The following is an 8,808-nucleotide window of genomic DNA, read 5'->3' as shown; positions in this document are numbered from 1 at the left end:
TGATGATAATCTGGGTCCGCTGCTTCGTGGGGACTACGTCACATTCTAACCCTACCAACACTCTTGACACTGCGGATCTCGGATAACTGAATTCTCTAATGATTTCCGAAACAGAATGTGCCATGTGTCTAGCTCCAGCTACCACTCCGTGTTCAGAGTCTGTTAATTCGCGTCGTGCAGCTATAATGACGTCGAACATCTTTTCACATGAATCATCTGAGTGCAAATGACAGCTCCACCATTGCATTGCCTTTTATGCCTTGTGTACACGATACTGGCGCCATCGTATACGTGCATATCGCTATCCCATGACTTTTGTGACCTCAGTCTCCGTTCGAGGAAGTAGTAAGCTTTTTAAATTATTTTCGATCACAGGTTCTTAGAATTTTGTGAGTAGTATTGCTCTCGGTGCACAATGCCTTCTCGTAATGTCTTCCATTGCAATTGGTTGCACATTTGGCTCAAATGGTTCAAATGGCTCTGAGCACTATGGGACTCAACTGCTGAGGTCATTAGTCCCCTAGAACTTAGAACTAGTTAAACCTAACTAACCTAAGGACATCACAAACATCCATGCCCGAGGCAGGATTCGAACCTGCGACCGTAGCGGTCTTGCGGTTCCAGACTGCAGCGCCTTTAACCGCACGGCCACTTCGGCCGGCCGTTGCACATTTCTGTGACACTCTCTGGCTAAAGAAACCGTGACGAATAGTACAACTCTTCTTTGAACCTTCTACTTCTGTCAATCCAACATGGCTAGGACCGATACCGACCAAAAAAAAAAAAAAGTTCAAATTTGTGTGAAATCTTATGGGACTTAACTGCTAAGGTCATCAGTCCCTAAGCTTACACACTACTTATCCTAAGGACAAACACACACACACACACACCCATGCGCGAGGGAGGACTCGAACCTTCGCCGGGACCAACCGCGCAGTCCATGACTGCAGCGCCTCAGACCGCTCGGCTAATCCCGCGCAGCCCGATCAATACAGTCAAGAATTGGTCGAATGGATGGTTTTAATGGGATCTCTTCCGTATGTGAATTACACGTAGGATTATTCCAACAATTGTGATACTGGCGTCATCCTTTCTTTACAACTAGATTAATGTGGTCGTTTGACATTAAATATCTCCGGACAGAATTCCTACGTACTTTAATGTTGTAACTGATTCCAGTAACTGGACGTCAGTCGTGTAATGTAAGGACATCTGATCTTTTCGTCTGTATATGCGCATTGAAGCTTTCGAAATGTGGTGCTACAGAAGAATGCTGAAGATTAGATGGGTAGATCACATAACTAGTGAGGAGGTACTGAATAGGATTGGGGAGAAGAGGAGTTTGTGGCACAACTTGACCAGAAGAAGGGATCGGTTGGTAGGACATGTTCTGAGGCATCAAGGGATCACCAATTTAGTTTTGGAGGGCAGCGTGGAGGGTAAAAATCGTAAGGGGAGACCAAGAAATGAATACACTAAGCAGATTCAGAAGGATGTAGGTTGCAGTAGGTACTGGGAGATGAAGAAGCTTGCACAGGATAGAGTAACATGGAGAGCTGCATCAAACCAGTCTCAGGACTGAAGACCACAAAAACAACAACATGCGCATTACATAACATTTACGCTAGAGAGCCAAAGAAACTGCCACGCAGAAGTGCCGCAACACGATGTGGCATGGTCTCGACTAATGTCTTGAGTAGTGTTGGAGGGAACTGACACCCTGTATGCTGCAGTGCTGTCTACAAATCCGTAAGAGTACGAGGGGGTGGAGATTTCTTCTGAACAGCACGTTGCAAGGCATCCCAAATATGCTCAGTAATGTTCACGTCTGGGGAGTTTGGTGGCCATCGGGAGTGTTTAAACTCAGAAGAGTGTTCCTGGAGCCACTTTGTAGCAATTCTGACCATGCGATGTGTCGCATTGTCCTGCTGGAATTACCAAGTCCGTCGGAATGCATAATGGACACTAATGGATGAAGGGTATCAGACAGGATGCTTAAGTACGTGTCACCTGTCAGAGTCGTATCTAGACATATCAGGGGTCCCATACCATTCCAACTGAACACGCCTCGCACCATTACAGAACCTCCACCAGCTTAAACAGTCTTCTACTGACATGCAGCGTTCAAGCGTTCATAGACTCATGAGGCTGTCTCCATACCCGTACACGTCCATCCGTTCGATACAATTTGAAACGAGACTCGTCCGACCAGGCAGCATGTTTCCAGTCATCAACAGACCAATGTCGGGTACATGAGTGGGCCTTCGGCTCCGAAAGCCCATATCGATGATGTTTCGTTGAATGGTTCGCACGCTCTTGTTGATGGCCCAGCATTGAAATCTGCAGCAATTTGCGGTAGGATTGTACTTTGTCAGGTTGAACGATTCTCTTCAGTTGTAGTTGGTCCTGTTCTTGCAGGTTCTTTTTCCGGCCGCAGCGATGTCGTTGGTTTGATGTTTTACCGGATTCCTGATATTCAAGATACACTCGTGAAATGCTCGTGCGGGAAAATCCCCACTTCATCGCTACCTCGCAGATACTGTGTCCCGTCGCTCGTGCTCCGACTACAACAGCACGTTCGAACTCACTTAAGTCTTGATAACCTGCCATTTTAGGAGCAATAACCGATCTAACAACTGCGCCAGTCACTTGTCCTCTATAGGCGTTGGCGACTGCAGCGCCGTATTCTGCCTGTTTAGATATACCTGTATTTGATTACGCATGCCTATACCAGTATCTTTGGCGCTTCAGTGTTTTTATGTTTAAGTTCAGCTGACAATCTCTGCACCATATGCTGAACCTCTGAATTTCGTAACACCTTTCTGACGAAGTCACCTCCCTGCATACTGAACTATAAGCTCATTCTTCTAGATTTCTTTGCGTTGTTAGTTCTGGGTGTCTTAGCAACACAAGTAATCCATTAAACCTGTGGTCGAAGGCTGATACGCTAATGTTTGTCGGAGCGCAAAACATCACGCTCATATTTCGAGGCGGAAACAGTTATCCCACCGGTCGGACTGGGCAGAAGACTGGACAACGCACGCGCGGAACTACTCGTTTCGTTTGCGTTGCCACTTTAGTGGTCTCCGGCATACCGGGAAAGCAGGCGGCGCAAACACAGCTGCCGGGCCAGAGTTCACGAAGAGCAGGTTTCTCGTCTGGACGCCACCCGCTGTTCGACGTCGAAAGTACAAGTGGGCGAGGCGCGCGCCGTACCGTCTGGTGTACTTCCCCGCTCTACCAACGCCGCCCAGGTGGCGACAGCTCTCTCGAGATTTACTTCACGAATGTTTACCAAAGTGCAACTGGAAAGGAATAGGACAGGGGTTTGATTTTAGACTGCACAGTTGGATCAGGAACGCGCAAAAAGCAGCTACCGAATTGTTGAAAGTAAGCACCTGTGAGTGTACTGCATCCCGCTTCACGCAATACAGGATGGTTATACGAGGGTCACTTCAAAAGAAATGCACACTACTTTTTTTAAAATCCATCTTTTATTCTAAATGTTTGAAAGTTTTATAGTGTGTAGATACATCCTTTAGGAACAATATTTTCATTTCTCCGCATAATTTCCATCCCTCTCAACTGCCTTACGCCATCTTGGAACCAGCGCCTATATACCCGCACGGTAAAATTCTGGACCAACCTGTTGGAGCCACTGTTTGGCAGCGTGAGCAAGGGAGTCATCATCTTCAAACCTTGTTCCACGAAGAGAGTCTTTCAGTTGCGCAAAGAGACGATAAACACATGAAGCCATGTCAGGACTGTAAGGCGAGTGTTTCAGTGTTGTCCATCCGAGTTTTGTGATCGCTTCCATGGTTTTTTGACTGACATGTTGCCGTGCATTGTAGTGCAACAGCAAAACATTCAGCTTTTGCCGATGTGGTCGAACACGACTCAGTCGAGCTTGAAGTTTCTTCAGTGTCGTCACATATGCCACTTGGCATGATGTCCACAAGCAAGAGTCCTTCGGAATCTAAAAATACCGTTGCCATAACTTTTCCAGCAGAAGGTGTGCTTTTGATTTTTTTTTCCTTGGTTTAATTTGCATGATGCCACTCCATTGATTGCCTCTTCATCTCTAGTGAAAAATGATGGAGCCATATTTCATCACCTGTTACAGGTCTTCCAAGAAATTCATCTCCACCATTTTCGTACTGTTCCAAAAGCTCGCTGCATACTGTTTTTCTTGTTTCTTCGTGACCCACTGTCAACATCCTGGGAAACCACCTGGCACAAACCTTTTTTAACGCCAACACTTTCAGCATTCTGCAAACACTTCCTTCCCCTATCCCAACGTAGTGTGACAATTCGTTCACTGCGTTGCGTCTGTCAGCCGTCACCATTTCGTTAACTCTCTGCACATCGTCTGGAGTGTGTGCAGTACGAGGCCTGCCGCTGCGAGGACAATCCTCAATATTGCCGTGCCTGCTTTCATCACGTAACCTGCTTGCCCACCGACTAACTGTACTGCGATCGACAGCAGCATCTCCATACACCTTTTTCAACCTCTTGTGGATATTTCCCACTGTCTCGTTTTCAAAGCACAGGAATTCTATGACAGCACGTTGCTTCTGACGAACGTCAAGTGTAGCAGCCATCTTGAAGACATGCTGTGACGGCGCCACTCACGGGAACAGGTTGTACTAAGTTTGAAAACAAGCGGGAAGGATGTATCTACACACTGTAAAACTTTCACACATGCAGAATGAAAACTGTATTTTGACAAAAATAGTGTGCATTTCTTTTGGAGTGATCCTCGTAATTAAACTTTTCCTACCTGAGACAGCCGCCACGAAAAACGAGTGTTCGCAAGACAATGAAACTTTCTGGAAACATTGTTAAGGACAAGCGCTAGCGAAATTACGAATAAACCATTGAACGAAATACATTTTAATTTCCACGTCTGAGGTCGGTTGGTTAATCTGGGAGAGAGGACCCACCAGCGAGGTCGTCGGTCTCATCGGATTTGGCGAAGGATGGGGAAGAAAGTCGGCCGTGCCGTTTCAAAGGAAGCATCCCGGCATTTGCCTGAAACGAATTAGGGAATCACGGAAAACCTAAATAAGGATGTCGGAAGCGGGCTTGAACCGTCGTCCTCTCGAATGCGAGTCCAGTGTGCTAACCACTGCGCCATCTCGCTCGATTCCACAGTGGCGGGTAATCTTTGTTAACTGCGTATCATATTTACGTTCCAGTTTAGAACGTTGCTTAATGTGACGACTATCTGCAACCACGACTTCACAATTGTTCGCAGCACTTCTCGATAGGTGCACCATGGAATGTCCAGCTGTCGTGACACAGATCGTGCAATTCTTGAAGATCGCAGATTGTGTCCAGCGTTCTCAACCATGGCAACAGTAACAGTAACGTCTTCAACAATTTGTTGCGTATTTGGCCGTCGGCCTCTTCCAGGAGCCGTTTTCAAACCGACAAAAATATTGCTCCAAGCCCTATGGGACTTAACATCTGAGGTCATCATTCCCCTAGACTTAGAACTACCTAAAACTAACTAACCCAAGGACATCACATACATCCATTATATGGTAGCGGAACAAACACTGGTAGCAGTTACTTCTGTAAAATATCTGGAAGTATGCGTACGGAACGATTTAAAGTGGAATGATCATATAAAATTAATTGTTGGTAAGGCGGGTGCCAGGTTGAGATTCATTGGGAGAGTCCTTAGAAAATGTAGTCCATCAGCAAAGGAGGTGGCGTACAAAACACTCGTTCGACCTATACTTGAGTATTGCTCATCAGTGTGGGATCCGTACCAAGTCGGGTTGACAGAGGAGATAGAGAAGATCCAAAGAAGAGCGGCGCGTTTCGTCACAGGGTTATCTGGTAAGCGTGATAGCGTTACGGAGATGTTTAGCAAACTCAAGTGGCAGACTCTGCAAGACAGGCGCTCTGCATCGCGGTGTAGCTTGCTGTCCAGGTTTCGAGAGGGTGCGTTTCTGGATGAGGTATCGAACATATTGCTTCCCCCTACTTATACCTCCCGAGGAGATCACGAATATAAAATTAGAGAGATTCGAGCGCTCACGGAGGCTTTCCGGCAGTCTTTCTTCCCGCGAACCATACGCGACTAGAACAGGAAAGGGCGGTACTGACAGTGGCACGTAAAGTGCCCTCCGCCACACACCGTTGGGTGGCTTGCGGAGTATAAATGTAGATGAGGCAGGATTCGAGCCTGCGACCGTATCAGCAGCGCGGTTCCGGACTGAAGCGCCTAGAACCGCTCGGCCACAGAGGCCGGCTCAAACCGACAGTTCATTCAACTTCCGAACAATGTTCTTGAAACCCGGTAAGGAAAGAGGACCCCTCCGCATTGGTTTAACGCGTCGACACTCACTAGGAGCACCGGCACTACAGCTGTTGTTTTGATAAAACAGCTTTACGAGTAAAGCTCTGCACTCCTCCCAGATCCATATGACTGTTTACTACTGTAATGCACATTGGTGCTTGTGTTTCAACCCTGCGTTGCCGTAGCGGTACCGCCACCTAACGGCAAGTCGTGGCACTAACTGTAATAACAACGCAAATCCTGCAGTGCACAGTCTGGACGTCGTTTATATAAATTAGGGTACTCATACGGTAGATATGTTTCCGTCTACACTGGCTCAAGTAGCGAAATTTTAATGATAACCATCCTGTACTTGAACATTTAAGTAGCGCGCCGGCGCTTGTAACTTGATATGAGATATTCCTGGAGGAGCTGGTTATTATCGCCAGCACGGACACGACGCATTCAGTGTGTGTACTGTGTGTCGGGAACCACGTGAGCAACTGGACAATGCCGTACCGCAAAGTAAATAGCGTTCCGCGGAAAACAGTAACGTTTCCACTATCGTTTTATTGCTGTATGGTTTGAATATAGTGAAAAATTGAACGAATGCCTTTTCGTGGAAGTCTGCTACATACGCTAACGAATGCAACGTGCTGTTTATTCTCTCTTCTCAGTGTTAAAGTACATGCGAGCATAAATTATTATCAAGATAGAAGAAGGGATCGCTTGGTAGGACATATTCTGAGGCATCAAGGGATCACCAATTTAGGATTGGAGGGCAGCATGGAGGGTAAAAATTGTAGAGGGAGACCTAGAGATGAATACACTAAACAGATTCAGAAGGATGTAGGTTGCAGTAGGTACTGGGAGATGATGAAGCGTGCACAGAATAGAGTAGCATGGAGAGCTGCCATCAGACCAGTCTCTGGATTGAAGACCACAACAACAACAACAAAATTTGGCAACTCGGTCTGGGGTCTTGCCAGTCCAACACAAATTCGCCGTCTACAAGTTTTACAAAATATGGTACTCAGATGGATGTTTCATGCCAGCCGCTATACTCGCTTCGTTGACTTGCACACTGCCCTCCATATGGATACGGTACTTGAAGCAGTTCGCAAACGGACGACGACCCTGCACGACAAAATAGATACTTAACGTAACTCGGTGTACGAAGGATTTTTCAGAATATACGCGATCTTATATTCGAGTTTGTGGTACGTAATTCGGAGCTACCCGTACCACTTACGTGGTTGACACTTACAGTTACGATCTGCTGCAGTGTGGACAGTGAATAGTTGCAGACTATGTACTGTCAAAAGATGAGTGACTGATATAAAGTATGTAGTGCTGTGGTTGCACCTCAGTGAACACTACAAATGCACCAGCCACGTTGTATTTCGCAATGCATGTACTGGTATGGGGAAAAGAGGTCAAAGTGTGAGAGGCCTTAACACGCCTACGTTTAGACACGTATCACTGGAATTCCAAGTACTCATGCTTGAAAACCAATGTAATTCAGTCGTACTGCTTTGTTAAACAAATATTTTAAAACAATCTGTTTGATTTCTCGCAGACAGACCTTTACTGTGAATACTAAACATGAGCTATGCCCTTACTGTATGCTAATTCAGTCACACACCAAGTATTGATGATTCTGTCATTATCTCTCTTCTTCTTTTTCCTGGTCTTGATCCTCTATCTTCACGTGGTTCGCATGTTAATCTGGATTTGCCATTGTTAGTGACAGAATGGGGCCGGATGTCCTTCCCATCGGAATTTCTGTACCCCATCTGTCTTCATTTAGTGTTACCCAATGAATAAGCATGAGAACGCTGTGGAAATGTTTGGGAATCGTGTAACTAATGCGGGACGTGCGTACAAGCCCTTTATTAACCGAGTCAGATATGGGAAACCGCTTAAAAACCACGTTCAGGCAGACTAGCCCTCGCCGTTAATCAGCGCGCCTCCCAGAATTTCGGAAGAGAGGTGCTAAATGCGTGCGGCTATCGGTTAGGCTCAAGCGTTATCTTACCCAATAGTCATATTTTGACCATAATACCACGTAAGAGACCACATGACAAGAATTGTTCGGAAATGTTTCCAGTGCTTAAAATTAACTTTAAACTGTCTATTATCCACTTTTTTAAAAAAATTATATTGTGTTCAGTGCTATTCATATGTTAAGCATTATGCAACAGCGACATACATTTGTCTTTTAGCAGCCATGTTCTAGCCCAACTCCTGCTTCCTTTGTCTCTGGGAGATTTGTTTTTGTATAGCTATGAGTTCGTTGTATCCTGATGCTAGATTTAGATGTAGATGCTTAACAGTGTTAATTTCGTAGTCTGTCTTCTGTTTCACCGCGGAACAGCAACTGTAGGGTGTGGCCCTTTATCCACTGCTGACAGTAACACAATGTTTTCTTTGTTGTAGGTGAGTTTCCTCCTTCCGAACATGTGGCGTGTGCTTTGCTGCCAACTGCTGTAAGTGATCCATCTATATAATTATATTCA

This window comes from Schistocerca nitens, chromosome 5, assembly GCF_023898315.1.
Source record: "Schistocerca nitens isolate TAMUIC-IGC-003100 chromosome 5, iqSchNite1.1, whole genome shotgun sequence".
Classification (NCBI taxonomy): Eukaryota; Metazoa; Arthropoda; class Insecta; order Orthoptera; family Acrididae; genus Schistocerca; species Schistocerca nitens.
The sequence above is the reverse complement of the archived record's forward strand: the minus strand, read 5'-3'. Positions refer to the sequence as shown.